The sequence below is a fragment of the Aedes albopictus genome, chromosome 2 (assembly GCF_035046485.1).
Source record: "Aedes albopictus strain Foshan chromosome 2, AalbF5, whole genome shotgun sequence".
Taxonomy (NCBI): Eukaryota; Metazoa; Arthropoda; class Insecta; order Diptera; family Culicidae; genus Aedes; species Aedes albopictus.
The window spans coordinates 255461564-255479405 of record NC_085137.1 but is presented as its reverse complement, the minus strand read 5'-3'; the positions used below and the strand labels follow the sequence as shown (position 1 = coordinate 255479405).

General features: G+C 40.6%; 1 non-coding gene across 4 annotated transcripts in view; it reads left to right on the top strand.

The window, feature by feature from the left end:
- Positions 1-17842, top strand: part of LOC109428242 (mucin-2) — a 362414-nt gene that overhangs the window by 87970 nt on the left and 256602 nt on the right. For all 4 annotated transcript variants that reach the window (XR_009997698.1, XR_009997700.1, XR_009997699.1 and 1 more), the window contains exon 2: positions 14226-14384. This is a non-coding gene — a transcript (mucin-2). The remainder of the gene's footprint in view (positions 1-14225; positions 14385-17842) is intronic.

The following is a 17842-nucleotide window of genomic DNA, read 5'->3' as shown; positions in this document are numbered from 1 at the left end:
GAAAGAAGTTACCGTTACACCCGTAGCCTTTAGGATCTAAACCCAACAACAGTTTGGATGACCTAGGATATCCAGGAAAAAATTTCTTCATATTATTGTGCCGTGTTTATACTATTGACCACCAAAACTACAGAAAAAAGTAGAAAAAACTCCATAATAACGCTTGGAAAAATTCCGGCTACAAAGGGTTGAATCAAGCTGTTGGTGCACAATCTTGGCAACTTCGTTGTGACGATCGAGGTAGGTTTCCCCTACTGAGTTACACTTCCTGCAGCTGTCCTCCACGTCTTCATGCAATATGTAATGCCGATAGTTCTTCGTCGCAATTGCCCGGTACTGGATGGCTACCATGAAACCTTCTGTTTCCGAGAAGAGGTCACTCCGCACCAGCCACGCGTTCGACACCGCCTTATCGATATCCTCGAGCTCCAGTTGATGGGGGTGCGTTCCATGCAACTCCTTCTGCTTCCACGCTACGATCATCTCGTCAACGGTCTTGATGTCCCAGTTCAGCTGGTAATCCTCCTGCGCCAGATGCAGGACACTGTAACCGTGGTCAGCTTTACATACAGTGCGGTACATTTAATGACGGTTCTGGCTTTCTACGAAATATGCCCGCAACTGCTGGATCTGGAAGACACATAGTGCCTGAATATTGGTAACGGCTCTTCCTACTACTGCGCGTGGCAGGGTGACTCTCTCGATGGACGACTTTGAATGGCGCAAGTGGTGCTTGGTGAACGCTACTCGTACTGCTTGTTCTAACGCTTCGAGGTCAGTCTTTACCACCCCAAAGCTGTAGGTCAACAGGAGCACAGCAAGCGTGTTAATCGCCTTCACCTTGTTGCCGGCTGACAGAAAGCTCCTGCGAACTCAGCTGACTCGATGCAAAAACTTGTCCTGCAGTTCCCTCTTGATCGCTGTGTGGCGAATTCCCCTAAGTTGCAGGAAGCCGAGGTTTCGCCTTCAACCATATTCCGAATCTCCTCCTGTGCGATGACGCGGAAACAGCTGACGTCCACTACTCGACCCCGCCCGACAAAGATGAACTGACCGACATTTGTCAATTCCAAACTCTATCCGGATGTCGTTGCTGAACACCGTCACTAGCTGTAACAGTTGATGCAGCCATTCTGCAAACAGCTTCAGGTCGTCCATAAAGAAGGTGTGGGTTTTATTCTTGAACGCATTCCCCCACTTTCAGAACCATAGCGGACTAAAGGTATCACCTTGAAATATCCCCCTCCTGATGCTGAGAGTTCTGGATCTGGACCGCAACACAACTGTTCCGTCGGTAATTTGTAGGGACGTGCTACACATCCTTATCGAGTGTTGAAGTAGTCTGATGACGCTCCCGTCTACCTTGCACAACTGCAGTACCTTAATAATGTACGAGTGCGGTCCCACAATGACTGCATCTATGAGGCCCTGATCCTTGCAATCTCCTGAAGCCCTTGTCCATAATCAGGCTTGTCGTTTCGGATGCAGTTGTAGAACGCCCTTAACGAAAGGGCGTTCTACAACTGCATTTGAAACGACCAGTCTGTTTATGGACAAGGCCTTCAGGAGATTACAAGGATCAGGTCATCATAGATGTAGTCATTGTGGGTACTGGGTGTTGAACATCCGGTTTTGTTCTTTCCGCTTCGAACATTCTCCATAACGCCGCAATCGTTTCGCAAGAGCACTCACTCACTTCTGTGAGATCTCGGAGTTCTGGGAGCTTTGCAATTTCAGCCACATAACGAACTGGCCTCGCTGTTCAATTCCCCTGCTTGTACTGTATTGTCCGCAATGTAACGATCCGGTTTTCCAAACGTCGCATCCACGCGGGTTTTTGTGTGCTAAGGCGTATGCAACCTTCACCGTCTCTTGCCGACGCGTCCGTAATCCCAGGGTCTAGACAACAGCCACCACAGCTGAATACACAGTAAATAGATGATCCTCGAGGTTCTGTACGGCCTCCAAATACTGCGGCAAAATATCCCGGTTTAGGACGCTTACTGAACTTGTTAACCGATAGAATTTCCGCAGCTTGGACTTTTGGTGCCGGAACATGGGGTCTGTCCCACGCAACTGCGTGACTGCTGTGGCCATGTGGAGCTCTAGTTCATTTCGTAGTTGCTGTCGTTGTGTATCCTCTGTTGGTCCTGGAGCAGTGAGCGCAGTCGAATCACGACTGACTATCACCAGCCCAACAGAACTACTCCTCGACGCATCGCTCGATCTTGTCCTCCCCTCTTCCAATTCCCTCTGCGCTTCCAGCTTGATGCACTCCACTTCTGCAGCTGGCTCCATCTGCAATTTTACAAAGGATTTCTGCCGGTATTTCTTTTGGAAATTCTTTCCGTGATTCTTTCGGATATTCATTAAGGAATTCTTCCAAGATTTCCTTCAAGAGATCCACGGATTCCTTTAGCAACTCATCCACAAATTATTGCAGACATGCCATTGCATTACCTATCACTTCCTGGGTTCCTTCACAAAATTCTCCAGGAATTCCGTCATTAGGAATTTCTCCTGGGATGTCTTCTGAAATTCCTTCAGGGTGTCCGGAATTCTGCTCAGAATGTCATCAAGAATTCTATGCATTGCTTCTGCAATTTCTCCGGGAATTCTTCCTAGAATTTCTCCTGGGATTCCTTCTAGGAAATTATCCTGGAATTCCTTGCGGAATTTCTCCCAGAATTCCTTCCGGAATTTCTCCTAGAATTCCTTCCGAAACTTCTCCTGAGATTTCTTTCAGAACTCCTAATGAAATTCCTTCAGGAATTCCATCTGGGATTCCTTCGGAAGCTCCATCCAGGATGCTTACAGGAATTCAAACTACTTTTGTTTGTTTGGAAATCCCACCAATGATTTTCTCCTGAAATTATTCCCAAATTCCTTACGGAATTTATCCACGGATTCCTTCAAGAATGCCGGCAGATACATATTGTTTCAGATTTACTTTTTCCAAAATCTTCGGAAATTCCACCTGGATGTCCTTTGGGAATTGACTGCTTCAGGAATGCCTCCCGGAATTGTTTTAGGAATCCCAACTGGGATAAATTCGGAAATTACTCCAGGGATTGCTCCTAGGATTCCTTCGAGAATTGTTTCTGGGATTCCCCCAAGGATTCCTTTAAAAATTCCTGCAAATCACGAAAAATTCACGAACTCTTGTCAGGAAAACTTCTTCTAGGATTTTTTCAATGTTTCCTTCTAGGATTCCGTTACGATTTTTTTGTGATTCCTTCTGGAATTTCTGCCGAAATTCCTTCAGAAACTTCCTTCGGGGCGACGAGACGAACCAGCAAAGGGCTGAAAGTCTCGTTAATAACGACAATAATAATAATAGTAACTTTCTTCGGGATTCATCCTGGTATTCCTTCCGGAATTACTCCAAAGATGACTACAAAAATTGCTCTTAGGATTTCTTCAAGAACTTCACTTGGGATTGCTTCGGTTATTCCATCTGGGATTCTTTCGGAAATTGATAGCTTCAGGAATTTCTTCCTGAGATTCATTCAGGAATTATACACGAGATTTCTTCTGGGATTCTTTTAGTATTACCACCTAGGAATAATTTCGTTATGGATTGCCACTGAAATTCCTTCTAGGTTTTCTTCAGGAACTCCACTTGAGATTCCTTCCATATTCCTTCAGAAAGTTTTCCTTGAATACATTTAGCGATTCTTTCTGGGTTTCATTCAAGAATTCTAGCAGGGATTACTTCAGAAATTTCTCCCATGATACCTTCAAGAACTCCTTCCAGGATTTCCCCAAGGATTCCTTTAGGAATTCCTGCGGGGTTTTTTACACGAACTCTTGTTAGTATAACTTCAGGATTTTTTTCTGGAATTCTTCCAGTAATACATCCTAGGATTCTGTTACGAATTTCTCCCGGAAGGAGCTCCTGCCAGGTTTGCTTCAAGAGTTCCTTCAAGCAACTCATCGGAAATTCCTATAAGGTTTCATCGGGAGCTCCCTTAGGGATTTTTTAGGCATTCCGGATATTCCTGGAAGTTCACCTAATATTCCTTCGGAAACTGAATTGCATCATATTTTTTTTTTCAGAGATTCTTGCAGAAAATTTTCTGGAATTCTTTTATGAATTCATATTGGAATTTCTACTGGGATTCCTCCCAAAATGATTCTAGGGAATCCTCCTGATTTTTTTTTCAATTATTCCTTTTTTTACTCCTAAAAACATTCAGGAATTTCTTTAGGAATTCCTCCAGCAGTTTCGTTGGTCGGAAATTTATCCAGAAATTCCTACAAGGATTTCTTCAGAGATTCTTTTAGTCATTTTTGGGAGAATTCATCTGGAATTCGCCCAGAGAAGATTCTTTTTTTAATTCTTCCAGGGATCTCTCCAGGATTCCAGAGTTTTCTTTTTGAATACATCCAGTTATTTTCCAGGAATTTGCCAAGGATTTCCTTTAAAAAAATACTCCAGGGGTCCTTAGGGGAATGAGCCTAAAATTTCTCCAGGAATTCTTCCAAGAATTTTTCCAGAACTTTTCTAATTCCCCCAAAACTTTAACCTTAACAATTCTCAATGATTTCTCCTGGAATTTCTCCAGTGCGCTGCAATTGTTGTGTGTAAGCGTGAACTTTGAGACATCGAATGATTTGAAAAGGACGTTTCAATCAAGTTCACGGATTTGGTAGAGTTACATAATTTCTTCATTGTCTTGGCACAGCCGTTTGTTTTGACCTCATCTATACTTACAAAACCTTTGCCTAAGCTATAGTTATATTATTTTTATTTCACTTGACTTTATTTTATTTGGAATAAGTTCCTTTTTCGTTTTTTTTTATTCACAAATCTTAATTTTTACTTCAAAAGTTCACATTTCGCAACTTCAGTTAAAAAGTTTCGAAGTGGACATCTTACTGGTAATATAACGTGGTAAAAGTGTACAAAAATGTCTTACTTTGCATTAGCATACCGTAATGGAGTCACATACGTAAAGTTACCTATATATTCGAAGCAGCAGAAAGTTTTCACCTAGGGGAGTATATTGTAAAATAAACTTTGGAAGCCACAAACGGTTGATGCATTTCATGGAAGGCGTAACTGAAAGCGATTGATACTGATTCCGGCAACCCGAGCAATGCCCAACATTCAGATGAAAGCACGCCAAAAACATTATTTGATTTCGGCAGTAAATTGGTATTAGCTTATATTTAGTAAGTTTGATTACTTATTTTATTTATGGCTGTTAAACAAATACAGTAACAGTAAAAGTTCGTGTTTTAAACTGGGTTAGCCATTTGAATACATGCTTTCAAATCTTGCCATTAGTGCGGACAGCGGAGAACTTTTCAAATATGTTCTCTGAAATGCATCGCTTCACCGTAATGCTCTAAAGAGAGAAAAGGTCCATAACCAAGCGTCTCCATGCTCGTTGTTTCTTTGATCAGGCCTTTGCGTTTATGCGTTATGAAGCATTCCACCCTACAACAACGGTGTTGATGCCGTTTGTATGATTCCCCGTGCAAAGGCAAGCCCCAAAAGGGAGAGCTGAATCAGCCATGCTTACACATATGTAGGTAGGTAGGCACCGAGCATGCAGGAAGGAAGCACAAATACACACGAAGCTAAGTAACGATCCCGGGGAATAAAGTACAATCGCGAATTCATAATCGTAAAAGCCTATTATTGTTATGCGGGTATTTATTACCCTTCCACGTGAGCTTACGGTGAAATTGCGATGCCTGAGCACGAAAGAACAAAGAAAGCAGGCAGGCTCAGAACCATATTGCTTTTTTGGCGTCACTCTTAATGTACTTTGGTGCTCTGAAAGCTGGTTGGTTGGTGATCTTTGAGGATACGGCTAGATAGCGGTATTTGCATACATATTTTATGCTGGATAATGTGGAATGCTCCGTTTTCCGAGGGGAAAGTTGTTGACAATGTAGTTTAGTATTTGCTAACAAATCATATGTAATCTTTTTCATATAGCTTCGCATTATTCATATCGCGTGTCTTCAATGGTTGCCACAAAAATCCATCCGGTTTAATTAAATATCGAAACTGAAGATCTACCTAAATCACCTATAAAAAATGATGATAATGCACTCTACACGGTCGACAACTCCATTATAACCGTGCCATTCCGCCTGGCTCACGTCAAATCAACTTACGGTAAAAGGATTCTTTATCCTAAAACACTTGGCGAAGGGTGACCGGCAAAATTCTCACCGTCATTTTCACAACCCCTCGCCCCCTTCTCCATGAACCCATCACTAACATTAAGCCCATTCTAGTGGATATCCTTAAACTTCTTCCCAATCAGCAGTCAAGCGCTGCCAACTTTTTCCCAAACTAAGTAAGACACGAGAACCGCACAGAGATGGATATATCTCTCGCTCCCTGTGAGGGATTTGTTCGTCCTCCATCCAGCAGTGGGAAAGCTGAGCCATTCTCCTCGGTGAAGTGTAATCACACTTTATTGAGCTCACTTCCCGAGTCAATTTTGTCTAATGGCATCAAGTGAAAGAAGTTGCTCCTCCTCAAGGCCGAATGGTGCTTCCAAAAAAAAAAAGAAAAAAGGGAATGGATAGCGCTTTTTCGCTAAACTGCTTGAAAGCATTCTCAGTTTTGTATGATTGATTCGTTATGAAGTTCTGGCGTTCTATTTTCGGAACAAAAAATATCTCAGACTACTTACATTGTTAGACAGTTGCAGTGGATAGATAGTTTTGTTGCATGATTCAGGAGGTGCTTTTGATCAAATCCGAAGGAATTGTGCTTCTCAAGGCCTGGAAATTCGGAGGCATGGTTGTTATACTATACCATTCCGTTGTTCCAATTCATTCGTTTCAAACAATGAAATACCTTCAATAATAAATTGAAGAAAACTAGCAGTTTTCCTATTGTGAATGAGCACTCTGCATAAATGTGCACCGGAATCCTCCATTATTCTTATCATTATGTTCGTGCTTCGATGAGTTTGATTCAACCGTATCAATCCATTATTCACATAACGATCAGCAATAAAGGCTGCCAAAATCAATCTGGTCAACGCAATGTTGCTTTGCACCGTTGGTATTGAGTGGACCTACCAACCAAACCGTGATAACTAAATTCATAGGAACCTATGGGGGTTTTGGAATTACCATCATAAATTATATTCAATTGCCTTGCCCAATTTGACCTACCCCAACCCCAACTTTACGACGACAGGAGATGCCCCTGATAATGGAGATGTGATACCCAACCATTATTACATTTCTTAATGTTTTCTATTTCATTGAACGTAGGTAGGCATTGATATAATGATTCTTTTGACATCCGCTAATGGCACCGGTATTAGAAATTCGATCAATAAAAGCCTTTGATTTGTTGGATAAATGGGTAATGTACAATACCGCGGCAAAACTGCCCATATTCGCATAGTCGACGTAACCACCACTGGCAATGCCACCGTACAAAAGCTAATACCTAACGCATGTGCATATTTGGGACCAGTTTTATTCAATAGATCACAAGATCTAACCCTTAGTTAGATGTCAACGTGGTAAAAATCTTGAAATTTGTATTTATTCATTGTTAAGATTTCAAAAGCATGTTGAAAAGTACAGTGGCGCTTACATCGACTATGCGAATATGGGCAGAAAACACCCCCTTTCATTTTCTAGCGATTCAAGTACTTTTCGCCCCCCCCCCTACCGTTTGTCTTCTTCTTGTCGTTATCTACCGATAAAGCCCTTGCTTTTTTGTTCCATTTCAGATAAGGACATTTTGTCCCATCAATGTTTTTATTATAAGTTAGCAAATAATTTAGTTTAAGAACCCTAAATCCCTCTTTCCCATTTATTATTATTATTTTTTTTATCTCTTACCTTGAAACAGCCGCGAGTACTTCGGCTCCCCAAACTAATATAGCATTAAGGCAGTAAATATTGTAAAATGTAAAATATATTGTTAAAAAAAACAACAAATGATTTCGGCTCAGTTATGCCCATGAGGCGCCCGAGCCTTCCAAATAAACGAATAAGTAAAAAAAAAAACTTTCACAGTTATTACTTGAAGGGCTTTCTTTGTCTGCCATTGCATGAATTTGTATATTGTGAGGCAAGGGCAATGATACACTATGATACATTATGGCGTGATCGATAATAAATCTTTATATTAAAGAATAATCGCCATCAAGCTTATCCAATTATTGATTGATACAGGAAAGCAATAGTAACATCAAAAAGTCTGAAAACAATCGACGTAATATACTGCCTCTCGTAAGCAGACTTCATTACAAATGAAGTAAGTGCTGTTCCCTTGTGCAATTTTGCAAGTTTTATTCCGTTAAACAACTATAGAAAGACCCTCCTAGGAAAAGCATTTTGGTGGAATTGCCCTCTGGGACAGTTCTGTCACGAGGCTGGACGTTTTTTCCCTTGATGAGGCGTATTGCCCCGGTTCTTTTGAAACGGCCAAATTTGGAATGTTTCCGAAAAACGTTTGTAAACTTCTATTGCCACACATCTAAAGGCAAAGTTTTCATGCAACTGCAACAATTCACTGACTTTAAAAACGATCATTAGCAGTGGACAAGAGATGTAATAAGGTGTTAGTTTCAGAGATATTGCCGTTTCCTAAGGCGGGCATATTATACCTGTTTACCCTAATGTTTTCTAACTATAAAACGGGGTATCATTGATCAGCAGGGTAGGGTCACCCAATCTGATTAAGATTCCAAAGAAACTGCCAAATATTTCTCTTCTTGCCAAATTAAGGGCTATTCAGTGAATTCCAAAGAAGCGAAATTTGAGTGTTTTTTCGTTAATAAACACTATCCAACAGTGATGACACCACTACACATCTCAGGCTGTCGTGATAGCTCACCATATTAGCTCAAACCTCTACAGATCCCTTGGGTGCATTTTTGAAAAGCAGCACGCGATTCTTGAGGTTATCATCTTTGTACACATTTGGTGTCAAAATCGTGATGTGAGAAAACGATGTCCAGAGCTCGAACTTCCTGGCAAATCTTGGAATTCCAAGCAGATTTATCCATGAACATAAACTTCAATCTTCCTTGGGCACTTCCTCATGGCATGGTTAACAACATCTGTGCACATTACACATAATGGTTATGGAGACATTAACATTTTTCGCGACTGTAGTACCTGACCACGCTTAATTTTCAGCGTGTTTGTGCAAGATTTTTTTCCTTCACTTGTCTTCAATCTGAAATAACTTTTCACTCGTAACAAGAAAATCGATGAAATTTTCACCATCAATAGAGGACTTGTTTATGATCAGACTGCTGTAAAAAAATATGATTGTGATCATTGAGAGCGTCACAATAAATTATCCTTTGCGTCCGGATTCTAACTGGACAATGCTTTATATAGGTATTTTTTTTTTAAGAATTACAGATTCACTAAGAATTTCTTTTAAAAGTCTTGTACCAGTCTTAATTGATGTTTGCCCACGAATTTTGCACAATTATAAACACGTTTTTTTTTTAAATAACCCTAAAACACAAATTTGAAATGTATGGGGCTTTCCATGATTGAGTAGATACCTTGGACTTGTATTTTTATACCGTTGATTACACAAGTTTACAAAATAAAACGAAAGTCGTGAACTTCTGTCAACGACCAAAATTTTTGAAGCATAATTTAGTGCTGATTTCGAAACCGACCTTTAAAAAATTTTAAGTAGAACAGTTTTTGAGTTTTAGCTCAATATCGAGTTTTGCAACTTTTCAAAATATATAATTTACTAAAATTCAAATATATTGCGTTTTGTCCAACCAATTTTAAATCTTTTTCCATAAATTAAAAGCTGAATACAATACCATTCGACCATCTGAATACAGGTTTTGCGTCAGATTGGTGAAATTTAAGATATTGGCGAGTTTTAGGGACGATCTTCTTAAATTTTGGCAAAATTCCAAATTTTTTTTTAAGAAATGTTTTTTTTTTTAATAAGAAAAAAAACAACTTAAAAATTATTTCTCGACGTTTATTTGACATATCATATGTAGGCGAGTTACAGTAAAAAGTTCAGCTCAATCGGAGCATTGTTTACGGAGAATGAGATGTTCGAAGTGAGCGATTTTGCTTTAAAATAGAACAAAAATCGATTTCAAATCATCAACCTTGTATGGAAAGTCGAAAAAATTTCCGCTTTACTGTAATTTTTTTCTTTCGCGTTTTTGAACTCAGGGCATGATTCTACACCAAAAATGATCATCAGCTTACCGAGTTCAAAAATGCTGTAAACTAGTGTTATATCAAATCATTGAAAAAATCGCCCCCTTGCTTGGTATTTTCGCCCCCCACTTTTGATTTTACAAATTTTCGCCCCCTTCGGCCTCGTTTTCGCCCACCAGGGGGCGATTTCGCCTACTTTGGGAATCACTGATATTAACGTTGATAATGTTTTGCTTTCTTTAAAAATAGGTCGTTCTTTTGAGTTATACTATCACAGCAGTTATTTTGAATTTGACTTAAGATATTTATATTTCCAAAGAGATCTAATTCAAAGATTTACTAAAATATAAAAAAAGATACCAACGTTAAATTTTAATTTTTAGTTCAATGTACTTATTATAAACGCTGCGTTTTTTGATACTTTATACGTCTACTTCTATCATTTTTCTTGCCATTATCAATGCTTGCTGTGCATCAGAGTTGCGGCCAGGTCTGCTGCGCAGCGCCATGGAACATTTGAAATCATAGAACGGGAACATCTTGTACCAACCGCTTCGTTGGAAGTGACGTTGCTAAGAAAGTTAAGGTCACTCCGTCTTCCTAAATAAGAGAAGATTTCACCAATTTTCGGGTGATCCTTATCTCAGCATCTAAACTTACTAGCGATATCATCTCTTGGCGTAACATGTCTTCTCAAGTAACCAATAAGCATTTAAAATAGCATTCCTTCAGCATTATAGTAGCCTTTACGACAAGGCGTTTAATGCTAATTAGCCGTATATGCGCCTATAGTGCTACCTCACAGCAGGTTTTGGCAAAATAACGGGCTGTCTTAGTGCTATCCCTTCAGGAACGTCGTGACGAAATGTCAAAGAAGCGTAACGCCTCGTAGAGCAAAAGAAAAAAAAATAGATTGACGTCTGCTTCTCGTTCTCTCAGCCTGCTTCCCCGCTTCATCGTCCTTCCATATTCCAGCCGGTGCTAGGTGGTACTTTTTTTGCTGATTTTTGTAGTGATTTAGGTTTGAACCAACGATCCGGAGATTGATTAATCATATCTGCTGCGGATTCTGTTGCTCCTGATCCACGATGCTAAAGCTGTCGGTGGTGTGCGTTGATTTAATCGCCAATATAAAGAATGATTCGATAACAGCTTCAAATTCAACATCCAAAACTTGTTTTCATTGAGATATTTCATTGTGGTAGAGCATTACGATCCCTGCTTTTAAATATCTGTGGAATAAGATTGTTTCTTCCCTCTTTCAAACAATCCTATGATCCACCAAAGCATCCATCTATTCGGCACATATTTTCCGACGAAATGATAAATAATTGGTGATTTTTTGATGGACAAGTTAACAATCCAATCCAACTGCAGTAATGTTTTCTTTGGTGATTTTGTATGAGTAGGGGAAAATGAAGAAACAAATAAGATACACAAATTTGTAAACAGAAGCATAGGCTCTGTAAGAGAGAGACAAAATGTGTTGCCAAATGCGTAACATATCTCCCAACCTTTTTGCTCCTAGCATTTAAAGAGCAGTTGAAAAGCATTCTGTATGCTCCCAGAGTATCTTCGTGCCTGCCACACGATATACACATGCAAAATGGTCATTGGCAGAGGAAGCTCTCAGTTAATAACTGTGGAAGTGCTCATAGAACACTAAGCTGAGAAGCAGGCTTTGTCCCAGTGAGGACGTTACGCCAAGAAGAGGAGAGGAGGATGCTCCCAAGTGAAACCACTTCAAGCAGTTGAAATGCTACTTAACAGCCGAAAGCTTTTGAGCAGCATAGCTTATGCTAACTCAAGGCAGCTATGCATTCGAACTGCTTATGTAGGGCAGCAAGCAGTTGAAATGCGTGATACGGGCCGATACACGGCTTATTCAAATGCTTAGTGGTTACCTGGGTTTGATTGCATTGTTTGTGAATTATTTTAATGTTTAAAACGTCAAACGCATGATCCCTTGTCGATTGATTTCGAAATGTGCTTTTTCAGAGAATGATTGCCGAATCAGACATCCGCCATTTTTAATTTGCCTGTTCCCCTATCGAACATCGACAAATGGAGCCACGACTTTCATCGTAATCCAAGTGATTATCTTCAATGTTGTGACCTTTACAACCACATATTGTCGCTTCTGCTGATAACGCACATGTTCATTTCTAGTTCTGTGTTCAGGCACTATAATTTTCACTTTTTGCACTGGATTCTGACCTCACCCTGTACCAGAACCAACCAAAACTGTTAAGAGTTTCAAGTAGGTCCAGTAGTTTTAGTTGATTATGCAACATGCGTTACAGGGTAACGCTAAAAACAACTTGTGTTAAAAATGATCCGGGATATCAAAGATGTCTAAACCCTAATTACTCACATATTTCCAATATAGAGGAGTAGCTTTGTTTGCAATAAACTTGCCGATGACAAGGTTCATATTAAATAAATGAATAAATAGGGTGCCTGTACCAGTTATCGCACCACCTAAGAAAAACTATTTCTACAAAAATAAGAAGAAGACCGACGATTGTAATCAATAAGTCAAATGATTGATTTGTTTTAATAATTTACAGGAAAAATATAGAAGCGGAGCCAAAACTACTTTTAGTATTTATTACAGCGTGTGCCAATGATAGGAACCCTGTACCAGTTATGGACACATTTGTTAATTTGGGTTCCACTTCACACTATTTACATGCATTCCTTATGGGAGTTGCCATAGCTGGTACACTATGGCGAAATAGGGTGCAAGGAGGCCGAAAAATTAAGGAAAATGCTTTATTTCTACCATAATTTGAGCAAATTGTGAAGTTTGAATTATTGCAATCATCTTTTGTGTTCGTGATCTGTTGTTCACGATTTTTTTTTCTTGTTGATTTGTATCTTTAAAGGTTGAAAATCAACAATGGCGAATTTGAGGTACTATAGCCATAACTGAGCCTAAGTAAATTTTATCGAGTGAGTGCACCATGGTTTTATACAAAGGACTGTATTATTAACATTTTATCAGTTATCACAAAACAAATCGATGGTCTAACTCATATTCTCTTTTAAACGTAGCGTCCTCGCTGCCACAAAGCCTGCTTCTCAGCTCAGTATTCTTTGCGCATTTCCACAGTTATAAACTGAGAGCTTCCTCTGCCAACGATAATTTTGCAAGAAAGTCGATGAAACTTACATTACGAAAGGATTTTGGATCGATCGGCAATTGAGCCCGTCATCTTTAGCATGGTCTTGTGTGGAGCGGACCTGGTGTGATGGTTAGATCACTTGACTATCACGCCGAGGACCTGGGATCGAATCCCACTCCCGACAAACTCGCAAAATGTGAGTTCTTCCTTCGGAAGGGAAGTAAAGCGTGGGCCCGAGATGAACTAGCCTAGGGCTAAAAATCTTGTTAATACAGATAAAAAAAATAAAAAAAAGCATGGTCTTGCTGAATACCCGTGCGCTTACCCTTTTGGTTATAATGGTCGTACGAGTGTTATTTATCAGAACAAATTTATGCATTTTCACGCTGTACATACCAAGTATACACATTTTACACATACGTCAAGGTATACGATTTGCAAACATCGTCACACGAGGGACAGAGGAAATCCTCTTGTTCGTCTACCACTGCAATAATGCACTTCTACCGGAACAGCAGCCGTCGTACTGACCGGATACTAGTCCACTGACTGGTTGTCTTTATATCTATGTCACCACGTCATACCTCCCAGGTGGTGGTGTTGGGAGCATTTGACTGATGATGTTGTTGATGGGAAATCCTGTAACACAAGCGAAGTATCATCTGGATGTTTGCAACCAGGTTGTGCACGAGGAAGCGTTTAATAAATCGTATAATGGATCGTGAGAGAAATTTCATAGTTAACATAAAAAAAAACTAAAATCAAAAATAAATCATCCGAAAAACATGTCATAAATATTCATTACTGGTTGTTGAAAATTTACTGTATACATCATAGTTGCATAAGTTCTATCTCCTGAATGATAATCAATGTTAGGTTTCCACCAACTGGTGCAACATAATACTAATAAACTTCTTTTCCGTCTCTCTTTCCTCCCGACAGCACAACAGACGATGTTGAAAAATCACTGGAACTGCTCGACAAAGTGCTGTCCGAGTTCGAGGAAGAGCAAGAGGTAATACACGCCCCCGTGGAGCCGGATAGTCCCTCCCAGGGCCACCAGTCCGAGGACGATGGTTACATGAGCATGAATGGCCGGAGGTAAGCATAAGCCATAGATTCCAACATATTAGCATATGTATCAGGTCAGGTGGTATCATTTAAGCTAAAAAGCACTGAATGAAAAGTTTCCTCCTTCCAGACTGTGGGGCTCCAAACCTAAGTCAGGGAAAGGGTGAAACCTTTGTTGGCCATCCTCTTGGCCTGGGCGCTTTCCTAGGAGTAATTATCCTCTTGTTTTTTTCTTGCCTCAGTAACGCCACTCTCGAGAGCTACATATTTACATTCGTAATTGTAATGTGAGGCGAATGCCAAGTGCTTCCTTTTTACGAAATGTTCCACCGAACCGACCGGTTGGAGAGCTTCCTTGCACGTTCCTTTGGCGCACACACACCGGCAGGGCAGAGCACGTAGGTTCGTCTTTGTCCATTCATCCTGTCTAGTTCCAACCTGGTGGAATCAGCGCAAGTCGTCGTCGTCGTCGTCGGAGAAAGGGTATTGCCATAAATGTGTGAAAGCTCAGCGTGTTTTTGTTTTGTGTGCTTCTTAAGAGCACTTGTGTTTGCGAACACCGTAATGAGTCTAATGTTTGCGGGTATTCTTTTGTGTTTGTGCGGATGACGATGGTGGAAGTTCTGTTCAGGAAGCGGATTTGAGTGTTTCGACCATGTAGGTTTTCCACGAACAAGTTATCTTGTTTGTAAATAACCAAGATCCGGATTTATTACAGTTTAGTTTATGAAAGCGAACCAAGTCTAGCACTACGCTTATTGAAATAATATCTGTACTACATCCACGGTTGAATAGGCTGTACATGTAAAGGATGAGATTGTACATGCACACTACGGCAGCTTTAAAAATGGCGGTATGTAGATCAAGTGATTGTTGAAGTGAAAGACGGTTGGGAGCAAATGATGTATAGGGTAATTGATCCGATCATGGAGGAGTTAAGCACTGAGTTCATGCTTAAACCACAATTGTATCGCCCCAAGCAATTTTTTTACATGGAGTGAATTGAAAATAATAAAATCTATCCTTTATCTACGGGAAAATAACGAAATATTGCCACTTTGAGGTTGTTATGAGCATTTTATTCGTTTTTATCTAAAAGAACATTGTGTTCCTATTGTTGCGGTATTTGTTCCTAATGTTGCGGTATTTGTTCCTAATTTTGCGGTATCCCATTGAAATCATATGGGATACCGCAACATTAGGAACACTACCGCAACAATAGGAACACAGCAGCAAACATATTAAGGAAAATATTTTTTTAAATAGGTTTTTGAGCAAATCTTAAGCAAACAAATGGTGCAATCTCATAATTTAAGCACAATACATCTATTAAAAATACCTTTTGGTAACATTTCAGTCGAAAAAGTGCTCAATTGGCCATTACCGCAACATTTGGTACTACCACAACGATGGGAACAATTACCCTAATTCAATTCAATTCCAAGGAATTCTTATGAACAAATTAGGTAACTTTTCACAATATGTTTCATATGGTTCATGGATTTTGGCTAAATTCGACTGCGCATCGATAGAAAGATAAAAACAGACGTCTACGCATTGGACTCAAGCATACTTGCCCGAACTTGAACTACTGCAAGAACGTCCTACAGTCAAACCTCCATGAGTCGATACTGAAGGGACCATGAACTCATAGAGGCTTTGGAAATTTGACGTCGTCGGTAAACTTTTTCAGCGAAACTTGCCGAACAACTGTGACCAAAATGACGTATAGGACTATTATGCGAATATTATTGAATAAAATTGACTGCCATTCAGAATATCTAACTTGTTCGTAGAAATATTTCCTCAGAAGACACCAAATGTTGATCTCGACGAGCTAGAGGTTTTTTACATTTGTTTTCAGTCCTGCCCCTGCCCTAGTCCTGCTATCTCGGTGGTCTTTGTAACCGATAAATTAGTGTCTATGGTCCATCTCTCCTTCCGAAAGCCTAACTGATTACTCGAGAGACCATCTACTCTACACCCCTGTGTGTGCCTAAGGATAGAAATGTAAATGTAAATATGCTAGGTCTCCGGGTGGTTTCCTCGCCTCTGGCAATAAGACCAAGCTCTGCGTCCAAGGAAGATTTCCTCGTCCAGGCATTCCTGCATAGCAGATCTGAATATCCCATGAGTCTATGCAGTAGCTAAATTTATGACCAAGCTCGGAGAGACGAACCAGCCAAGGGCTGAAGGTCACTCAAATAAAGACAAATCAATCAATGACCAAGCTCGGAACTGCTTCCGAATCTACGATAAAGGATTTTATATTCCTGCAAGTTGCTCACCGGTGACCCTGCCCTGATCGCAAGCCTCAGTCCCTACCAGTCCTATATAAAGAGGCCAAGGACTAGGATCATGACGCAGAAAGGCATGGTACACAAATTACGTAACGTTACAGGGGGAGGCGTAGCGTTACGATCCATAAAAAATGGATTTTCATAAAAAAGCGTTACAAGGGAGAGGAAGGTGGTCTGAAATGTCCGATTTTAGTATTACATAACTTTTGTACCATGTCAAAGAGCCCCTCGATGTTTCTCTCTAGCATCTCTGGAGACTGCTCGGTAGGAGCCTTTACACCTCTTGTTTTAGTCATCACAATCCTGTAGGCATCACCTTACGGATTCGTATTGACACTCTGACAAAGACCCTCAAAGCAGATTTTTTTTTATACAGACCCTTCATCTCAGTCTTCTACCGTGTGCAGCATAGTTGTCCCATGTTCTATGGGAATCCCTATTCATGGGACAACTATGCTGCACACGGCAATCTTTGGCAGTCGCCAACGCCATCCATCGCTTATTTCACTCCTCATCATTACGCGCACGCTACATTCGTTGCTTAGCCCGTAGGCAGACGTGCCATACGTTCGCAATATCTTGAGACGCCGTTGGACTCCCATTCATAGGGTGGACTTGCCTAGGGATGGTCGCATCGCATGCACATGACAGCACCACTACCAGCAAATCACCTCTTAGAACAATTAAGTTTCGCTCATGGCCGAGCACCTCGTTTAAAACCTTCTCGTTGAAGTATGATGTCTTCCACCTACGAGGGCTTGGCCTTGACTTAGTCGTACCTTGCTCCGATCGCTGCTCGCTGTTATTGTAGTGCATACTGTAGTGAATTAAAAGGTGGGCGCAATAAGTGTGTAGGCATCATCTATCCTCCTGATTGAACTACTTATTAGGCCAGGACTACAAAAAGTACCGAAGATGATCAACTCCGCTCACTTGTAGTACTGACATTAGCCTGATCAACATCGAACAAAGCCAGTATCTCTTGCCAGCACTCTACATGAATTTTGCTGAGCCGAAGCAGAAGACATCATAGAGTTTGGCGCGATCACAAAGCCCTCGTAGCATGTTAACACCTGCCACTAGGCTGGAAAATTATCCGTTGTCCAGAGCGTCACCATTTTTTAACCCATCCGCAACCCAGCTTCCGTTGCTGCTGGGTACTCGGTATGGGTCTGCTATGATGGTGAT